This window comes from Anabrus simplex, chromosome 11 (assembly GCF_040414725.1).
Source record: "Anabrus simplex isolate iqAnaSimp1 chromosome 11, ASM4041472v1, whole genome shotgun sequence".
NCBI classification, from domain to species: Eukaryota; Metazoa; Arthropoda; class Insecta; order Orthoptera; family Tettigoniidae; genus Anabrus; species Anabrus simplex.
Window position 1 is genome coordinate 75449622 of NC_090275.1, and position 21471 is coordinate 75471092.

The following is a 21471-nucleotide window of genomic DNA, read 5'->3' on the forward strand; positions in this document are numbered from 1 at the left end:
CTGACTAGGTGGGGGACATGGTTATCTGCAGTATCATTTTAACAGGAACATTTTAATGAAGTGAAAGAAGTGGTTACAAAACTTGAAGATGAACATATTGCGTGTGTCCGTGATGCAAAAGTTGAGTTTGAAACCGCTACTGTTTATCAAGATGTTAATTTCATTCATGCACATATTTCTAGACTTCCAAAAGCCATTGAGAGCTTAGAATCTTCTGGTACTCCCCTCCATGAATCACTTGATCTCGTTGAAAAAGCTGCATCTTCGTTGAATTACGTTCCAGGCGAAATTGGAGAGAAGATTAAATGCAAGTTAGAAAAGGTGTTGAATTCGAACCCAGGACTGAAGAAGATTAAGTTAATTAGTCAATACTTGAGTGGAACTAGGGTATCCTTGCCAGATGTATGCTCCGAAACGTTGGTGCCCATGTGTAAGTACTGTCCAATTAGGCCCTACGTCAGTTGATGTAGAACGATCATTTTCGGCCTATAGACTCATTTTGACGGACAACAGACATAGTTTATCTCCAGAAAACATTGAAAGACTACTAGTTACCTATTGTGATGCTTCTTTTTGCAATAAATGATACCTGTAAATAGGTAAGTGAATAAAATTGCATGTTTTTAAGAGCATATTTCCTTATCTTCCGTGCATATATTCTAACTTTTTAGTGCATATTTGCATGCATATTTTCAGGTTTTTTAGTGCATACAAATCCGGGCCCTAAATATATATATTGTTCTATCAAATGAATTCATAGTTTTATTTCATTGACAGTAAAATATCTTAACCTCAAAATTAATGGGGAAACAGAACGCCAATCTCCTTTTCCCAGAACTTATATGGTACGTTGTCAAAAGTAAGCTTATTACCCCACACCCTAGAGATAGTCAAGAGTCTCATTCTATTATTGCTGCACTGAGTGGCAGCTGGCGCCCCTCAAATAACGTATGTGTAAGAAAGCAGGTAACAAGTAAGTGTGAGTACAAGGTCCGACGAGTGTGTATTTTATTAAATGAATGTTAATTTTCATAATTTCGATTTTAAATGCAGATATTTCATATTTTTCAAGTTAAATGAAGTTTCATAATATTTGTAAATTTAGTCAAAGAGTTAGGAAAATCACAACAACTCTTTTGGTAAATTATTCCAGGCCCTAAATTCTCTTCCTATAAACGAATATTTGTCGCAATTTGTCCTTTTGAATATCAACTTTAACTTCATATTGCTATCTTGCCTTTCTCTATTTCTTCTTAATTCGTTTACTATCCAGGGTTGGTTTTTCCCACGGATTCAGTGATAAAGATATCCATTCTGCAAGAGTGCCCTATTTTGCGACAAAGTTCGATAGGTGACCGTGTGGCCTAAAGGATAAGGCGTCGGACTTCGGATCCGAAGATTGCAGGTTCGAGTCCTGTCACGGTCGTTAACCGTCAGGATAATTCCGACAAAAAGTGGTTATTGCCAGGTACTGAAGTAGATGGGTGTTAATAAATACTCGTATTCCAAAGCCGATAGCTGCTTGCGGGTATGATCTACCAATTTTCACGGGATGTGTTTAATTTCAGTTGACTCCCATATACATGATTAACATTTCACATTAACAAGTACTCTTCTCACTCTCTTTGCTGGTTTGGACATCAAATAAAGTAAGTTATTAGCTGCCACCCACGGAGGCCCGGGTTCGATTCCCGGCTCTGCCACGAAATTTGAAAAGTGGTACGAGGGCTGGAACGGGGTCCACTCAGCCTCGGGAGGTCAACTGAGTAGAGGTGGGTTCGATTCCCACCTCAGCCATCCTGGAAGTGGTTTTCCGTGGTTTCCCACTTCTCTTCCAGGCGAATGCCGGGATGGCACCAAACTTAAGGCCACGGCCGCTTCCTTCCCTCTTCCTTGCCTATCCCTTCCAATCTTCCCATCCCTCCACAAGGCCCCTGTTCAGCATAGCAGGTGAGGCCGCCTGGGCGAGGTACTGGTCATACTCCCCAGTTGTATCCCCCGACCAAGAGTCTGAAGCTCCAGGACACTGCCCTTGAGGCTGAGTCCGAGAGAAAAGCCGACCCTGGAGGGTAAACAGATGATGATGATGATTCCAAAGCCGATAGCTACTTGCGATTATGATCTACCAATTTTCACAGGATGTGTTTAATTTCAGTTGACTCCCGAATACATTTCACGTTAATAAGTACTCTCACTCTCTTTACTGGTTTGGACGATCAGGTACCCACTAGTACCCATTAATAATTTATTTTTCCCTATTTCTTTCCTACTGTAGTTGCTTTCTACAGTCTTAATCCATTTACTATCCAGAGTTGGTTTTTCTCTCGGATTCTGTGAGGACTCCCACCTCTACCGGCTCAAGGACTGTGTCCAACCTTGGAAGGTAAATGGATTAAGAAAGAAAAAAAGGAGAAAAATGCATCCATATATTTAAGTATCCACTGTACACTGACCTAAAAATGGTAAATTAGTGTTTTTACATTAGGCGAGTATTTAGCAGGTTAGTACTTTAAAACAGAACAAATTGCCTGCCTCCTGTGAGGATTCAACTCACGACCCCTGGTTTACGAGACCAGTGCCCTGCCACTGAGCTAAGGAGGCATGCTCAATTGGCTGTTTTCTATACAGAAAACATATCACAACTTTCCGTGTAATCGTTATTGCTGCCTCGCGATCGAACGTCGTTATCAGTCGATTGTGGTAAGATGTGTGTGGTAAAAATAACCTCATAAAGTGAGTTATCATGGTACATGAATATCTGATAAAGTACGGCATGACCTCTATCATCATCATCATCATCATCTGTTTACCCTCCAGGTTCGGTTTTTCCCTCGGACTGAGCGAGGGATCCCACCTCTACCGCTTGAAGGGCAGTGTCCTGGAGCTTCAGACTCTTGGTCGGGGGATACAACTGGGGAGTATGACCAGTACCTCGCCCAGGCGGCCTCACCTGCTATGCTGAACAGGGGCCTTGTGGAGGGATGGGAAGATTGGAAGGGATAGGCAAGGAAGAGGGAAGGAAGCGGCCGTGGCCTTAAGTTAGGTACCATCCCGGCATTCGCCTGGAGGAAAAGTGGGAAACCACGGAAAACCACTTCCAGGATGGCTGAGGGGGGAATCGAACCCACCTCTACTCAGTTGACCTCCCGAGGCTGAGTGGACCCCGTTCCAGCCCTCGTACCACTTTTCAAATTTCGTGGCAGAGCCGGGAATCGAACCCGGGCCTCCGGGGGTGGCAGCTAATCACACTAACCACTACACCACAATGGCGGACATCATTAAAGGTTTATTCCTTGAAACTTATCACAGGATATGTATCTTTAACAAAAACAATATTGAACTACTTTTAAATACTACGACCGCATGCATTGGTGGTACGAGACAACATATAAATGTCCCATCACAGGTCATCTTCTGATCCAAAAGTATCATATGGTCGTCGAGAAATATTAATTCTGTCTTTCTTAATCCGTTTACCTCCACGGTTGGGTTTTCTCTCGGACTCAGAGAAGGATCCTTCCTCTACCAACTCAAGGACCGTGACCTGGAGTGTCGACGTTTGATCGGGTTATAAAACTGGGGAAGAGGAGAAGTACCTCTCCCAGGCGGATACATCTGGTCCGCCAAACAGAACAGCGCCCTTGTAGAGAATGGGAAGATTGGAAGGGATAGGCAAGGAAGGGGCCGTATCCTTAAGTTAGGCGCCACCTCGGCAATTGAATGGAAGAGAAGTGGAAACCACAGAAAATCACTTCGAGGATGTCTGTGGCGGGAATCGAAACCCGTCCACTCAGTTGACTTTCCGAGGCTGACTGGGCCTCGTTTCAGGCCTCGCGACACGTTTGAAATTTCGTCGCAGACCTGGGAATCGAACTCCGTACTCCAGAGGTGGCAACTAATCGCACTAATCATTACACCATATTGGCGGTCGTGAGGTAGTTATAACATGTAAATAAGTGATTACCTTGCTATAGCATCCTATAGATGACACTACGGATCTAGTATGGCCAACAATAGTTGCCATTGTTACTATGATGTCGGGAAAAAGAAGAAGCTAATTCAAAATTGCCCCCAACACAGAAAATAAACTCGTTAACAGAGTACCAGTTTGTGCTACGCATATAGCCGACCGTGTGGCCTAACGGATAAGGCGTTGGCTTCGGATCCGAAGATTACAGGTTCGAATCCTGTCGCGGAGGATCATGTTGTTTCATCAAGATATATACCATTGAGCAGAGCGTAGCAGGTGAGGCTGCCTGTGTAAGGTAGTCTCTCACGCTGTAGGTCCCTGTCCATGAGGCGTAGAGGTGGGATCCCTCCCTGAGTTCGCGGAAATAACCCTGGAGTCCGACTCGTTGGCTGAACGGTCATCTTACTGGCCTTTGGTTCAGAGGGTCCCGCGTTCGATTCACGGCTGGGTTGGGGATTTTAACCGTAACTGGTTCATTCCTACGGCAAGGGGGCGTATGTGTTGTGTTCATCATCATTTCATCCCCATCACGACACGCAGGTCGCCTACGGGAGTCAAGTACAATGACCTGCACCTGGCGAGCCAACCCGTCCTGGGATATACCGGCACTAAAAGCCATACGACATTTCATTACCAACCCTGGAGGGTAAGCAGATTAAGAAAGTATCAATCAATCCATTATCCCTGTTGTGCACTTAGTGCTGTCGCCTAAGTGACTGGTTCCTTACCTATCGTCTTATGTTATAACTATTGAAACGAATGGGGTCCGCCTGTGTGGTGTAGTGGTTAGCGTGAAGAGCTGCCACCCCCAGAGGTCCAGGTGCGATTCCCGGCTCTGCCACGAAATTTGAAAAGTGGTACGAGGGCTGGAACGGGATCCACTCAGCATCGGGAGGTCAAATGAGTAGAGGTGGGTTCGATTCCCACCTCAGCCATCCTGCAAGTGGTTTTCCGTGGTTTCCCACTTCTCCTCCAGGCAAATGACAGGATGGTACCTTACTTAAGGCCACGCCAGCTTCCTTCCCTATTCCTTGCCTATCCCATCCAATCTTCCCATCCCTCCACAAGGCCCCTGTTCAGCATAGCAGGTGAGGCCGCCTGGGCGAGTTACTGATCATTCTCCCCAGTTGTATCCCCGACCCAAACTCTGAAACTCCGGGACACTGCGCTTGGGGCGGTAGAGGTGGGATCCCTCGCTGAGTCCGAGGGAAAAACCGACCCTGGAGGGTAAACAGATTAAGAAGAAGAAGAAACGAATGGGGAAATTTACTGAACAACTCTTTTGGTAAATTATCAAGGAATATTTTCCCAATTTGTCCTTTTGAATATTACTTCATACTGCTACCTTGCCTTTCTCTCCTACTTAATTCGTTTACGATCCAGGGTTGGTTGTTCCCACGGATTCAGTGATAAACATATCCATTCTACCAGAGTGACCTGTTATGCGACGACGTTCAACAGCAGGCCGTGTGGCCTAATGGATAAGGCGTCGGACTTTGGATCCGAAGATTGCAGGTTCGAGTCCTGTCACGGTCGTTCATTAGCAGGATTCAGACAAAAAGTGCTTATTGACAGGTAGGCCTACTGAAGTTTTTTGCTAGTTGCTTTACGTCGCACCGACACAGATAGATCTTATGGCGACGATGGGACAGGGAAGTGCTAAGGGTGAAAGGAAGCGGCCGTGCGCATATTTAATGTACAGCCCCAACATTTGCCTGGGGTGAAAATGGGAAACCACAGAAAACCATTTTCAGGGCTGCCGAGAGTGGCGTTCGAGGCGGTACTGAAGTAGATGAGTGTTAATAAATACTCATATTCCAAAGACGATAGCTACTTGCGGTCAGGATCTACCAATTTTCACGGGATGTGTTTAATTTCAGTTGACTCCCTCGGTTGGTTTTTCCCTCGGATGCAGTGAGGACTCCCACGTCTACCGGCTCAAGGACTGTGTCCAACCTTGGACGGTAAATGGATTAAGAAATAAAAATAGAAGAAGAATGCATCCATATATTTATGTTTCCTCTGTAGACATGCCGAGAATTTTCAAATGACCTAAAAATGGTAAATGAGTGTTATTATATTAGGCGAGTATTTAGCAGGTCGCCGCCACTGTGGTGTAGTGGTTAGCATGATTAGCTGCCACCCCCGGAGGTCCGGGTTCGATTCCCGGCTCTGCCACGAAATTTGAAAAGTGGTACGAGGGCTGGAACGGGGTCCACTCAGCCTCGGGAGGTCAACTGAGTAGAGGTGGGTTCGATTCCCACCTCAGCCATCCTGGAAGTGGTTTTCCGTGGTTTCCCACTTCTCCTCCAGGCGAATGCCGGGATGGTACCTAACTTAAGGCCACGGCCGCTTCCTTCCCTCTTCCTTGCCTATCCCTTCCAATCTTCCCATCCCTCCACAAGGCCCCTGTTCCGCTTAGCAGGTGAGGCCGCCTGGACGAGGTACTGGTCATACTCCCCAGTTGTATCCCCGACCAAGAGTCTGAAGCTCCAGGACACTGCCCTTGAGGCGGTAGAGGTGGGATCCCTCGCTAAGTCCGAGGGAAAAACCGAACCTGGAGGGTAAACAGATGCTGATGATGATGATGATTTAGCAGGTCAGTAATTTAAAACAAAAAGAATTGTCTGCCTCCTGTGAGGATTGAACTCACGACCCCTGGTTTACTAGACCAGTGCCCCGCCACTGAGCTAAAGAGGCGTGCTGAACCTATACAGAAAACACATATTAACGTTCCACGTAATCGCTATTGCTGTCTAGCGATCAAACGACGGTATCAGTTGATTGTGGTAAGATGTATGAGGTAAAATTCATCATCATCATCATCATCATCATCTGTTTACCCTCCAGATTCGGTTTTTCCCCCGGACTTAGCGAGGGATCCCAACTCTACCGCCTCAAGGGCAGTGTCCTGGAGCTTCAGACTCTTGGTCGGGGGATACAACTGGGGAGTATGACCAGTACCTCGCCCAGGCGGCCTCACCTGCTATGCTGAACAGGGGCCTTGTGGAGGGATGGGAAGAATGGAAGGGATAGGCAAGGAGGAGGGAAGGAAGCGGCCGTGGCCTTAAGTGAGGTACCATCCCGGCATTCGCCTGGAGGAGAAGTGGGAAACCACGGAAAACCACTTCCAGGATGGCTGAGGTGGGAATCGAACCCACCTCTACTCAGTTGACCTCCCGAGGCTGAGTGGACCCCGTTCCAGCCCTCGTACCACTTTTCAAATTTCGTGGCAGAGCCGGGAATCGAACCCGGACCTCCGGGGGTGGCAGCTAATCACGCTAACCACTACACCACAAAGGCGGACATGAGGTAAAATTAACCTCACAAAATGAGTTAGCATGGTACATTAATATCTGATAAAGTAAGGCGTGACATCTATATGAATCTTAATGATGTTGTGGTAAGTGTGATTAGCTGCCACCACTAGAGGCCCGGGTTCGATTCCCGGTCCTACCACTTAATTTGAGAAAAAAGAATCGAACCAACCTCTAATCAGTTGACCTCCCGTGACTGAGTGGACCTCGTTCCAGCCCTCGTGCCACTTTCCAAATTTCGTGGCAGAGCCGGCCTGCGGGGGTAGCAGCTAATCACACTAACCACTACACTACAGAGGCGGACTACTTAGATTTCCATACAAATATTTTCTGATACTTTCAATAGATGATCATTAAGTTTTCTTTCCTTCTTCCTTTCTTAATCTGTTTATCCTCCATCCTTAGTTATTCCCACGGACTCAGCGATGGATCCCACCTCTATCGCCTCAAGGGCAGTGTCCTGGAGCGTAAGACATTGGGTCGAGAGATACTACTGGGGAGAATGACCAGTACCTCGCTTGTTATGCTGAACAGGGGCCTTGCGGGGGATGGGAAGATTGGTAGGGATAGACAAGGAAGAGGGAAGGAAGCGGCCGTGGCCTTAAGTTAGGTTCCATCCCGGCATTAGCCTGCAGGAGGAGTGGGAATCCACAGAAAATCGCTTCCAGAATGGCTGAGGTGGGATTTGAACCCACCTCTACTCAGTTGACTTTCCGAGGCTAAGTGTACCCCTTTAAAGCCCTCGAGCCACGTTTCAAATTTCGTGGCAGACCTGGGAATCGAACTCGAACCTCCTGATGTGGCAACAAGTCACACTAATCATTACACCATAGAGCCGTACGTGAGCTAGTTATAACATGTTATAGCATCCTATAGATGGCACTATGATCTAGTATGGCCAACAATGGTTGCCATAGTTACTATGATGCCGGGAAAAGAAGAAGTTAATTCGAAATTGCCCTCAACACGGAAATATACACGTTAACAGAGTACCACATAGCGCTCCGAATATAGCCGACCGTGTGGGCTAACGGATAAGGCGTCGGAATTCCGGTCCGAAGATTGCAGGTTCGAAACCTGTCGCGGTCGATCATTTTGTATCATCACGATATATACCATTGAGCATAGCGTAGCAGGTGAGGCTGCCCGGGTAATGTACTCTCTCACTCTGTTTGACACGGTCCTTGAGGAAGTCGAGGTGGGATCACTCCCTGAGTTCGCGGGAATTACCAACCTTGGAGTCCGACTCGTTGCCTGAATGGTCAGCGTACTGGCCTTTGGTTCATAGGGTCCCGGGTTCGATTCACGGCTGGGTTAGGGATTTTAACCTTAACTGGTTCATTCCTGCGGCACGGGGGCTGGGTGTATGTGTTGTGTTCATCATCATTTCATCCCCATCACGACACGCAGATCGCCTAAGGGGTCAAGTAGAATGCCCTGCCCCTGGCGAGCCGAAGCCTTCCTGGGATATCCCGGCACTAAAAGCCAAACGACATTTCATTACCAAACCTGGAGGGTAAGCAGATTAAGAAAGTATCAATCAATCCCTCATCCCTGTTGTGCATTTAGTGCTGTCGCCTAAGTGACTGATTCCTTACCTACCGTCTTATGTTATAACTATTGAAACGAATTTGGAAATTTACTGAACAACACTTTTGGTAAATTCCCTTCCTATAAACGAATATTTGTAGCAATTTGTCCTTTTGAATATCAACTTCATTTAGCTATCTTGCCCTTTCTCTCTTTCTCTTAATCCGATTACCATCCAGGGTTGTTTTTTCCCACGGATTCAGTGATAAAGATATCCGTTCTACCAAAGTGTCCTATTTTGCGACTAATTAAAATAGAAGATCGTGTGGCCTAATGGATAAGGCGTCGGACTTCGGATCCGAAGATTGCAGGTTCGTGTCCCGTCGTGGTCGTTGAATTTTATTAGCAGGATATATACCGTCAGAGTGATTCAGACAAAAAGTGCTTATTGCCAGGTACTGAAGTAGATGGGTGTTAATAAATACTCGTATTCCAAAGCCGATAGCTACTTGTGATTATGATCTACCAATTTTCACGGGATGTGTTTAATTTCAGTTGACTCCCGAACACATGATTAACATTTCCCATTAACAAGTACTCTTCTCATTCTCTTTGCTGGTTTGGACATTAAATTAAGTAAGTTTTCAAAGGATTATTGACGATCAGGTACCCATAAAAATTTATCATCATCATCATCATCATCATCATCATCTGTTTACCCTCCAGGTTCGGCTTTTCCCTCGGACTCAGCGAGGGATCCCACCTCTACCGCCTCAAGGGCAGTGTCCTGGAGCTTCAGACTCTTGGTCGGGGGATACAACTGGGGAGTATGACCAGTACTTCGCCCAGGCGGCCTCACCTGCTATGGTGAACAGTGGCCTTGTAGGGGGATGGGAAGATTGGAAGGGATAGGCAAGGATGAGGGAAGGAATCGGCCGTGGCCTTAAGTTAGGTACCATCCCGGCATTCGCCTGGAGGTGAAGTGGGAAACCACTTCGAGGATGGCTGAGGTGGGAATCGAACCCACCTCTACTCAGTTGACCTCCCGAGGCTGAGTGGACCCCGTTCCAGCCCTCGTACCACTTTTCAAATTTCGTGGCAGAGCCGGGAATCGAACCCGGACCTCCGGGGGTGGCAGCTAATCACGCTAACCACTACACCACAGAGGCGGCATAATAATTTATTTTACTCTATTTCTTCATCATCATCATCATCTGTTTACCCTCCAGGTTCGGTTTTTCCCTCGGACTTAGCGAGGGATCCCACCTCTACCGCCTCAAGGGCAGTGTCCTGGAGCTTCAGACTCTTGGTCGGGGGATACAACTGGGTAGTATGACCAGTACCTCGTCCAGGCGGCCTCACCTGCTATGCTGAACAGGGGCCTTGTGGAGGGATGGGAAGATTGGAAGGGATAGGCAAGGAAGAGGGAAGGAAGCGGCCGTGGCCTTAAGTTAGGTACCATCCCGGCATTCGCCTGGAGGAGAAGTGGGAAACCACGGAAAACCACTTCCAGGATGGCTGAGGTGGGAATCGAACCCACCTCTACTCAGTTGACCTCCCGAGGCTGAGTGGACCCCGTTCCAGCCCTCGTACCACTTTTCAAATTTCGTGGCAGAGCCGGGAATCGAACCCGGGCCTCCGGGGGTGGCAGCTAATCACGCTAACCACTACACCACAGAGGCGGACCGAGAATTTTCAACTGACCTAAAAATGTTAAATGAGTGCTGTTATATTAGGCGAGTATTTAGCAGGTTAATAATTTAAAACAGAACAAATTGCCTGCCTCCTGTGGGGATTGAACTCACGACCCCTGGTTAACAAGACCAGTGCTCTGCCACTGAGCTAGAGAGGCGTGCTGTGTTCGCTGTTTTCTATACAGAAAACATCTCACAACTTTCCGTGTAATCGCTATTGCTGCCTAGCGATCAAACGTCCTTATCAGTTGATTGTGGTAAGATGTATGTGGTAAAAATAACCTCACAAAATAAGTTATCATGGTACATTAATATCTGATCAAGTAAGGCATGACCTCTATATGAATCTTAATGCTGTACTTGTTACAGTGATTAGCTGCCACCACCGGAGGCAAGGGTTCGATTCCCGGTTCTGTCACGTAATTTGAAAAAAAAGAATCGAACCCACCACTATTCAGTTGACCTCCCGTGGCTGAGTGGACCCGGTTCCAGCCCTCGTGCCTCTTTTCAAATTCCGTGGCAGAGCCGGCCTGCGCGGGTGGCAGGTAATCACACTAACCACTGCACCACATAGGCGGACATCAGTAAATGTTTATTCCTAGAAACTTACCACAGGATCTGTACATTTATTGAAATCAATATTGATATTTTTTAAATACTACAACCATATGCACTGGTGGTACGAGACAACTTATAAATGTCCCATCACAAGTCATCTTCTGATCCAGTAGTATCATATGGTCGTCGAGAAATATTAATTCTGTCTTTCTTAATCCGTTTACCTCCACGGTTGGTTTTTCTCTCGGACTCAGAGAAGGATCCTACCTCTACCAACTCAAGGACAGTGACCTGGAGTGTCGACTTTGGATCGGGTTATAAAACTGGGGAAGATGAGAAGTACCTCTCCCAGGCGGATACACCTGCTCCGCTAAACAGAACAGGGGCCTTGTAGAGAATGGGAAGTTTCGAAGGGATAAGCAAGGAATGGGCCGTGGCCTTAAGTCAGGCGCCACCACGGCATTTGAGAGGAAAACTAGTGGAAACCACCGAAAATCACTTCGAGGATGGCTGTGGCGGGAATCGATACCCTTCTACTCAGTTGACTTTCCGAGGCTGACTGTGCCCCGTTCCAGGCCTCGAGCCACGTTACAAATTTCGTGGCAGTCTTGGGAATCGAACTCAGACCTCCTGAGGTGGCAACTAGTCACACTAATCATTACACCATAGAGGCGGACGTGAGCTAGTTATAACATGTAAGTAAGTGATTACCTTGGAATTGTACCCGGATGATAGGGGCCCTCGTTTTCATGATTTGATTTTTTATAAAATGCAGATATATGGGAATATTAAATTATGTAGAGTGTCAGTTTGGTGTGGAAAGAAGAATTTCGACATAGCCAGACGTGGTCACGACAATCCTGAAAATGGTTTTCCGTGGTTTCCCTTTTTCACACCAGGCAAATGCTGGGGCTGTTCCTTAATTAAAGCCACGTCGCTTCCCTCCAACACCTAGCCCTTTCCTGTCCCATCGTCGCCATAAGACTTATCTGTGTCGGAGCGACGTAAAGCAACTAGCAAGAAAAAACCACTTCTAATTAATTGATGATTAGCACTTGGTTACTTTATCGTCACACGGCAATACAATAATCAATTCAATATTCACACGATATTTATCTCACACTCGAATTGTAATTGAATCCTGAGGGATTTAATCAAATAATGCAACGTAAATTATAACACTCCCTATCTAAATATTTCAGGGGAGGCCTTGGGGTATCAGTTCTGTCGATAATTCTCGTAGCTCTGTGCCTTCACGTAACATATTACTTACCCCTTTACCAGTCATGCACTTATCAATATTAGACTAACTACAATATAGCTGGAATTACCCTAGACTCATTACTACTGGTCTACCGACGCAATAATCGACCAAAGGTTGCCCAAGATAAAATAAATGAATAAATCTCTACAACATGCAAGAATAACATATTACAGTTATTAAATTATTTACAATTAATCACTCAGACCTGTTGCTGACTACATGAAATAGGAATTAACAACTACGTGCCCATTATGGCACTTCATATTCAAATGAAATTACATCCCTAACCTTTATAGCGACAGCTTATGATAAACCTTTCCCATCCCCTATAATCAGGCCAGATAATATGATTCATACTCATCTCTATCACTTGATGACACCTTCGTCAACTCAGGAGATCCATCCTGGGTTTAATGTTGATCCATGGGCACCGCGGTGATCACTTGCAGTTCTATTCCACCTTCAGGCTGGGGGTCCATAGCTCCTTGCTGGTGGAGCCGCTGGCTGTAATCCTGTGCACCAACACGTCACTGTTCAATTTCACACTCTGGTTAATAGCGTTCAGCGTGAACGTCCGGTCACGATTTCGGATACTACTACATAGTCCGCCGTTCAGTACCAAATTCCGTTTATCTCTCAGCCCCTATATCTTTTTTCGCTACCCAACACTATCCTGCTATAGTAATAATAATAATACTACTTTCCGCACTGAATGTTCGCGACATATCACGGTTTTATAAAAAGTTAACACTGGCGTCACGGAGAACAAATCTATACACTATTTATGCGAATTCTACTCTTTCACTTGAAATTGAAGTTAAATTCTCTTGAACAAAGAACTAATAGCAGCTTAGCAAAACATAACTCCGCCGTCGGCAAGCTGAGAGTCCAGAATGAGAGGCTGCGCCCTCGGCAGTGGTTTTTACAAGGAGACACTTTCCCTCTCCCCAAATCTGTATATGGCCTATCCACGACACATTATAGGTTTAATAGTACGACTATCAGGTGACCAGTATTCACCTGATGTGATTGAGACATATCCGTACGATTATTCTTCGTAGGATCTTCTGTAAGTAATTAAAGTCTGTCCGGCTCCCCCTACCACGAGAGGATGAACTTCCGTTTCGAGGATGTGCTGACGATAACCAGCTGGCCCTCTGTAATTTTTCACGCAGAAATAACATGGTATTCTTTCTCCCTCCAAAAGTTGACAAGTAAGAGGACATTAGAGACTCAAAATAAATGACCCAGTTATATTTATTTCTTTTAAATCAGGAAACGGCTCCAGAATTCAAATTTTATTAACTTTTACATCATAGATAATTAAGTTGGCTCGTCTGAATTAAAGACGGCTCCCATATTTCGTTTCGAAAAAGTTTGTTTTCCCTAATTCTCTGAGTCTTGAGGAAGGGATGTCTTCTCTCGAGTTACATCACGGCGAATCCCCAATCGTAGACCCTCCTGTGTCGAGACGGGCTTGCCTTCCGCTGCTGGCCCCCGCTGCATGAAGAAATGTGTTGCGCAATAGGTCGCAAACAAAGAAATCCTGTAAAATAACACTAAAATACTCAATTTATCTGTCTTAATGATGCGGATATTACTTAATTTCGGTCTCCCTTTCCTTAACTAACTTTGCGTCCATAATTTCAAGGATCAGTATTGACCAAAGGTCCTTGGATCATGTCCCTGTCGGGTGCAATATAGAGCATTGAGCATAGCGTAGCAGGTGAGGCTGTCTGCGTAAGGTAATCTCCCACGCTCTAGGACACGGTCCTTGAGGCAGTAGAGGTGGGATCCCTCTCTGAGTACGCGGGAATAACCAAACCTGGAGTCCGGCTCGTTGGCTGAACGGTCAGCGTACTGGCCTTTGGTTGAGAGGGTCCCGGGTTCGATTCACGGCTGGGTTGGGGATTTTAATCTTATCTGGTTCATTCCTACGGCACGGGGGCTGGGTGTATGTGTTGTGTTCATCATCATCAAATCCCCATCACGACACGCAGGTCGCCTACGGGAGTCAAGTACAATGACATGCACCTGGCGACCCCAACCCGTCCTGGGATATCCCGGCACTAAAAGCCATACGACATTTCATTACCAACCCTGGATGGTAAGCAGATTAAGAAAGTATCAACCAATCCATTATCCCTGTTGTGCCTTTAGTGCTGTCGCCTAAGTGACTGATTCCTTACCTATGGTCTTACGTTATAACTATTGATACGAATGGGGAAATTTACTGAACAACTCTTTTGGTAAATTATTCCAGGCCCTAAATTCTCTTCCTATCAACGAATATTTGTCGCAATTTGTCCTTTTGAATATCAACTTTAACCTCATATTTGCTATCATGCCTTTCTCTCCTTCTACTTAAACCGTTTACGATCCAGGGTTGGTTTTTCCCACGGATTCAGTGATGAACATACCCATTCTACCGGAGTGCCCTATTTTGCGACAAACTTCGACAGGGGACCGTGTGGCCTAATGGATAAGGCGTCGGACTTCGGATCCGAAGATTTAAGGTTCGAGTCCTGTCACGGTCATAGATCATTTATAACTGGATATATACCGTCAGGATGATTCAGACAAAAAGTGCTTTCATATTAATAAGTACTCTTCTCACTCTCTTTGCAGGTTTGGACATTAAATTAAGTAAGTTTTCAAAGGATTATTGACGATCAGGTACCCACTAATAAATTACTTTTCTCTATTTCTTTCCTACTATATTACTTCCTCTCTACATTCCTAATCCATTTACTATCCAGAGTTGGTCTTTTCCTCGGATTCAGTGAGGACTCCCACCCCTACCGGCTCAAGGACTGTGTCCAACCTTGGACGGTAAATGTATTAAGAAAGATAAATAAAAGAAAACTGCATCCATATATTTATGTTTCCTCTACTGACATGCCGAGAATTTTCAGCTGACCTAAAAATGTTAAATGAGTGTAATTATATTAGGCGAGTATTTAGCAGGGGAGTTTTTTAAAACGGAACAAACTGCCTGCCTCCTGTGAGGATTGAACTCACGACCCCCGGTTTACGAGACCAGTGCTCTGCCACTGAGCTAAAGAGGCGTGCTGACTTCGCTGTTTTCTATACAAAAAACATATCACAACTTTCCATGTAATAGCTATTGCTGTCTAGCGATCAACGTCCTTATCAGTTGATTGTGGTAGGATGTATGAAGTAAAAATAACCTCACAAAATGAGTTATCATGCTACATTAATATCCGATAAAGTACGGCATGGCCTCTATATGAATCTTAACGATGTACTGGTTAGTGTGATTAGCTGCTACCACCGGAGGCCCGGGTTCGATTCCCGGTTCTGCCACGTAATTTGGAAAAAACCGAACCCACCTGTAATCAGTTGATCTCCCGTGGCTGAGTGGACCCCGTTCCAGCCCTCGTGCGACTTTTCAAAATTCGTGGCAGAGCCGGCCTGCGGGGGTGGCAGCTAATCACACTAACCACCACACCACATAAGCGGACATCATTAAATATTTATTCCTTGAAACTTATCGCAGGATCTCTACCTTTAATATAAAAAATATTGAACTTTTTTTGAAATACTACAACCGTATGCACTGGTAGTACGAGACAACTGATAAATGTCCCATCACAGGTCACCTTCTGATCCAACAGTATCATATGGTAGTCGAGAAATATTAATTCTGTCTTTCTTAATCCGTTTCCCTCCACGGTTGTTTTCTCTCGGACTCAGAGAAGGATCCTACATCTACCAACTCAAGGACAGTGACCAGGAGTGTCGACTTTAGATCGGGTTATAAAACAGGGGAAGAGGAGAAGTACCTCTCCCAGGTGGACACACCTGCTCCACCAAACAGAACAGGGGCCTTGTAGAGAATGGGAAGATTGGAAGGGATAGGCAAGGAAGAGGGCGTGGCCTTAAGTTAGGCGCCACCTCGGCATTTGAATGGCAAAGAAGTGAGAAACCTCGGAAAATCACATCGAGGACGGCTGAGGAGGGAATCGAACCTCCCTCTTCTCAGTGGACCTCCCGAGGCTGACTGGACCCAGTTCCAGCCAACGAATCACTGTTCGAGATTCAGGGCAGAACCAGGAATTGAACCCGTGCCTCCGAGGGTAGCAGCTAATCACACTAAATACTACACTACAGAGGCGGACTACTTAGATTTCCATACAAATATTTTCTGATACTTTCAATAGATGATTAAGATTTCTTTCCTTCTTCCTTTTATAATCTGTTTACCCTCCATGGTTAGTTATTCCTACGGACTCAGCGACTGATCCCACCTCAATCGCCTCAAGGGCAGTGTCTTGGAGCGTAACACACTGAGTCGAGGGATACAACGGGGGAGAATGACCAGTATCTCGCTTGCTATGCAGAACAGGGGCATTGCGGGGGATGGAAAGATTGGTAGGGATAGACAAAGAAGAGGGAAGGAAGCGGCCGTGGCCTTAAGTTAGGTTCCATCCCGGCATTTGCCTGCAGGACGGGTGGGAATCCACAGAAAACCGCTTCCAGGATGGCTGAGGTGGGATTCGAACCCGAGGTTGTGTGGACCCCGTTCCAGCCCTCGTACCACTTTTCAAATTTCGTGGCAGAGCGTGGAATCGAACCCGGACCTCCGGGGGTGGCAGCTAATCACGCTAACCACTACACCACACAGGCGGACAGTTACAATGATGCCGGGAAAAAAAGAAGCTAATTCGAAATTGCCCTCAACACGGAAATATACACGTTAACAGAGTACCACATAGTGCTCCCCATACAGCCGACCGTGTGGCCTAACGGATAAGGCGTCGGACTTCGGATCCGAAGATTGCAGGTTCGAATCCTGTCGCGGTCGATCATTTTGTATCATCACGATATATACCATTGAAAATTGCGTAGCAGGTGAGGCTGCCTGGGTAAGGTACTCTCTCACGCTGTAGGACATGGTCCTTGAGGCGGTAGAGGTGGGATCCCTCCCTGAGTTCGCGCGAATATCCAACCCTGGGGTCCGACTCATTGGCTGAACAGTCAGCGTACTGGCCTTTGGTTCAGAGGGTCCCGTGTTCGTTTTACGGCTGGGTTGAATCTTTTAACCTTAACTGGTTCATTCCTACGGCACGGGGGCTGGGTGTATGTGTTGTGTTCATCATCATTTCATCCCCATCACGACACGCAGGTCGCCTATGGGGGTCAAGTACAATGACCTGCACCTATCGAACCCAACCCGTCCTGGGATATACCAGCACTAAAGCCATACGACATTTCATTACCAACCCTGGAGGGTAAGCAGATTAAGAAAGTATCAATCAATCATTTAGTGCTGTCGCCTATCGTCTTACGTTATAACTATTGAAACGCATGGGGATATCTAGTGAATAACTCTTTTGGTAAATTATTCCAGGCCCTAAATTCTCTGCCTATAAAGGAATATTTGTCGCAATTTGTCCTTTTGAATATCAACTTTAACATCATATTACTCTCTTGCCTTTCTCTCCTTCTACTTAATCCGTTTACCATACAGGGTTGGTTTTTTCCCACGGATTCAGTGATAAAGATATCCATTCTACCAGAGTGCCCTATTTTGCGACGAAGTTCAACGGCTGACCGTGTGGCCTAATGGATAAGGCGTCGGACTTCGGATCCGAAGATTGCAGGTTCGAGTCCTGTCACGGTCGTCGATCTTTTACAGCAGGATATATACCATCAGAATGATTCAGACAAAAAGTGCTTAATGTCAGGTACTGAAGTAGAAGGGTGTTAATAAATACTGGTATTCCGAGGCCGATAGCTACTTGCGATTATGATCTCCCAATTTTCACGGGATGTGTGTAATTTCAGTTGACTCCCGAATACATAATTAACATTTTACGTTTTTTAGTACACATCTGGTTAGCTTGATTAGCTGCCACCCCCGGAGGCACGGGTTCGATTCCCGGCTCTGCCACGAAATTTGAAAAGAGGTATGAGAGCTGGAACGGGGTCCACTCAGCCTCGGGAGGTCAACTGAGTAGAGGTGGGTTCAATTCCCACCTCAGCCATCCTGGAAGTGGTTTTCCGTGGTTTCCCACTTCTCCTCCAGGCGAATGCCGGGATGGTACCTAACATAAGGCCACGGCCGCTTCCTTCCCTCTTCCTTGCCTATCCCTTCCAATCTTCCCATCCCTCCACAAGGCTCCTGTTCAGCATAGCCGGTGAGGCCGCCTGGGCGAGGTGCTGGTCATTCTCCCCAGTTGTATCCCGGACCACGAGTCTGAAGCTCCAGGACACTGCCCTTGAGGCGGTACAGGTGGGATCCCTCGCTGTGTCCGAGGGAAAAGCCGACCCTGGAGGGTAACAGATGATGATGATGATGATGAAGTACACATCTCACTCTCCTTGCTGGTTTGGACATCAAATTAAGTAAGTTTTCAAAGGATTATTGACGATCAGGTACCCACTAATACTTAATTTTCTCTATTAACTTCCTTTCTACATTTTTAATCCATGTACTATCCAGAGTCGGTTTTTCCCTCGGATTCAATGAGGACTCCCACCCCCACCGGCTCAAGGACTGTGTCCAACCTTGGACGCTAAATGGATTAAGAAAGAAAAATAGAAGAAGAATGCATCCATATATTTATGTTCCCTCTGTAGACATGCCGAGAATTTTAAACTGATCTAAAAATGGTAAATGAGTGTTATTGTATTAGGCGAGTATTTAGCAGGTTAGTAATTTAAAAAAGACCTACTTACCTGCCTCCTGTGAGGATTGAACTCACGACCCCTGGTTTACAAGAGCAGTGCTCTGCCACTGAGCTAAGGAGGCGTGCTGAGCTTGCTATTTTCTATACAGAAAACATATCACAACTTTCCGTGTAATCGCTATTGCTGCCTCGCGATCAAACGTCCCTATCAGTTGATTGTGGTATCAATCAATCAATCAATCAATCAATACTGATCTGCATTTAGGGCAGTCGCCCAGGTGGCAGATTCCCTATCTGTTGCTTTCCTAGCCTTTTCCTAAATAATTTCATAGAAATTGGAAATTTATTGAACATCTCCCTTGGCAAGTTATTCCAATCCCTAACTCCCCTTCCTATAAATGAATATTTGTACCCAGTTTGTCCTCTTGAATTGCAACTTTATCTTCATATTGTGATTGTACCGGGTGGTACACCTCCACGCCGTTAATTCATACCTTGCGCCAGTTGAAACTCCTCTACTGAAGGAAGCCTGAACTTGATCTACAGTGTTAATTCTCAAGTTTCTCAGAAGATGTCCCTACTTGTAAATTTTTAAGTTTCTGAACTGGGTCGTTTTCGATGTATTTTTGTTTTGCCTGTAGTAAGAAGTGTGAACATTCTCTTCTAGAGGACACTACTGAAGAACTACAATTGTGCACCCTATTGCGAAGTGAAAGAACTGTGTTTTTGGAAAAATATTAGGTTCATAAGTTTGTTCTTTGTTAAATGTCTTTCAGTCTTTGTTTAAGTTGGCAATATTAACCCTTTCTTTCTGCCAGTTTTGAATTTGACCAATAAGGAATTTCTGTAATTAATTTTCCACCAATAAGGTGTTTCTTCTTCGTTTAGTGTAGTAGTTTTTGCCATTATCCAATAAAAGGCTTGTGGGCGGGTGTTCTCATTCCTGAAACGCCTCGAACTTTCCACGAGGGTATATAAACTGCTGATTTTCGTGTCTCCGCGCCACTTCAGTAACATCTATCAGTGTGTAAAGTACATAGCAGGGGGCGGGAAGCGCCTCTTTCTTCGGGCAGCAGTTCTACCATCAGGTAATGGCCTTTTAATAACTTCTCTTCTTGCTAGCTCAGCAGTTTAACTCTCGGGGCGGGTTCGAAACCGTTTCCATGTAACCTTCCCCTAAAATGTAAAAGACTCTTGATTTAAATTCTGTCTTATTAAACTACAAATTGGGATAGAGAGTGCCTAACCCTCTCGAGCTCCCCCTCTGGTTGTTTTGAGGTGACTACGTTTTCATAACTGTTTCCCTTCTATTCGTAATGTCATAAAGTTTTCTATCGTGTCACCTCCGTAGAATGGGATTAGCCCCTGCATAAGTGGCCTAGGGCCAAATTAGGTTTTAATGAAATGTATTAGGAGTGCAGTTTCGCCTCCTCTCAAGTTGGTATTTTGGAGGCCATGTAATTGACCTGTTTCTGTACTTAATAGGCCTCAGTAGGTTGGGTATTTTTACCCCTGTTTTAGTGTACTGGGAGGACAGCTTGAAAGTAGAGTTTGGTGTGGCCTTTGATAGGCTTGAACTTTGAGAGCGAGTTGCTCTTTCTTGAAATTTGGTTGCTGTATGCCTCGAGGAGGCTTTACCGTGTAAAGGGGAGCAAGTGCTCCTAGGCATGATTGGGGTTTTCTGCCCCTTTGTTGAACCTTGTATATAAGTAAAGTTGGACTCATTGCTCAAGAATTATGTGTCAGGCTCTCGGAGCCCAAATCCTGTAACACTGTAATTGTACATTCTCGATTTGTTGCTTTGCTACTCTGTACCTGCCATTCTTGTTATTTCTTGATTTTGCAAATAAAATATATCCTTGTTAAATTTTAAATTAACTTTAATTTCGTAGATTGAGACCTGTTCATCCCAGCACCTTCTTTCACCTCTGCACATCCACAATACTCCGTAACAAGTGGTAGCAGAGCGTAGTTGAATGGGTCTCAATTTAGCCGCTTTTGACGGCTAAACATTGCTTTGCTTTCGAACTCTAATAATTTTCTCAGTTGCTGAGATTTTTTATTTTCTCTTCTTTTTCCAAATTGTTCTGTCATCATGTCCGGCCCTCGCGAGGTTCTTTATCCTTTCTATTTGCGTAAAGAAGAATTAATTTATGAACTATCTCTCAGAAATGTTCAATCTGGAGGCACGGTTGCAGTCGACTCCAATAAGCTAAAAGATTCCCTTGATTTGCCTATTACCATCCCGACTTTGGGAGAGAAAGAGATTGACGACGCTCTCTCCACGATCAATGATAATACTACTGAGCTAGCATCTGTAGTTAGTTTTTTTGAAGAAAATGATCCATCACCTAATCAACTCAAAATAGTACAGGCTAGGTTGTACCACTTTTATAATAGGGTGTGTGATCTATTGTCTCTAAAGTTAAATGACCTTCAGGGTAAGGAAGCGAGTGCCCTTGCTGAAAACATGTCCCAAATG

At 45.5% G+C, this 21471-nt stretch overlaps 9 non-coding genes across 9 annotated transcripts; 5 read left to right on the forward strand and 4 right to left on the reverse strand.

Annotated features, from left to right (window-relative positions):
* Positions 1-1353: 1353 nt before the first annotated feature.
* Positions 1354-1426, forward strand: TRNAR-UCG (transfer RNA arginine (anticodon UCG)). Its single transcript has one exon. It is a non-coding gene; the product is annotated as a tRNA-Arg (tRNA).
* Positions 1427-2529: 1103 nt separating this feature from the next.
* On the reverse strand, positions 2530-2601 carry TRNAT-CGU (transfer RNA threonine (anticodon CGU)). Its single transcript has one exon. It is a non-coding gene; the product is annotated as a tRNA-Thr (tRNA).
* Positions 2602-5433: 2832 nt separating this feature from the next.
* Positions 5434-5506, forward strand: TRNAQ-UUG (transfer RNA arginine (anticodon UCG)). The gene has a single exon. It is a non-coding gene; the product is annotated as a tRNA-Gln (tRNA).
* Positions 5507-6598: 1092 nt separating this feature from the next.
* Positions 6599-6670, reverse strand: TRNAT-AGU (transfer RNA threonine (anticodon AGU)). The gene has a single exon. It is a non-coding gene; the product is annotated as a tRNA-Thr (tRNA).
* An 8127-nt stretch (positions 6671-14797) lies between these two features.
* Positions 14798-14870, forward strand: TRNAR-UCG (transfer RNA arginine (anticodon UCG)). The gene has a single exon. It is a non-coding gene; the product is annotated as a tRNA-Arg (tRNA).
* A 459-nt stretch (positions 14871-15329) lies between these two features.
* On the reverse strand, positions 15330-15401 carry TRNAT-CGU (transfer RNA threonine (anticodon CGU)). Its single transcript has one exon. It is a non-coding gene; the product is annotated as a tRNA-Thr (tRNA).
* A 1687-nt stretch (positions 15402-17088) lies between these two features.
* TRNAR-UCG (transfer RNA arginine (anticodon UCG)) lies at positions 17089-17161 on the forward strand. Its single transcript has one exon. It is a non-coding gene; the product is annotated as a tRNA-Arg (tRNA).
* A 747-nt stretch (positions 17162-17908) lies between these two features.
* Positions 17909-17981, forward strand: TRNAR-UCG (transfer RNA arginine (anticodon UCG)). The gene has a single exon. It is a non-coding gene; the product is annotated as a tRNA-Arg (tRNA).
* Positions 17982-19039: 1058 nt separating this feature from the next.
* On the reverse strand, positions 19040-19111 carry TRNAT-UGU (transfer RNA threonine (anticodon UGU)). The gene has a single exon. It is a non-coding gene; the product is annotated as a tRNA-Thr (tRNA).
* Positions 19112-21471: the final 2360 nt, after the last annotated feature.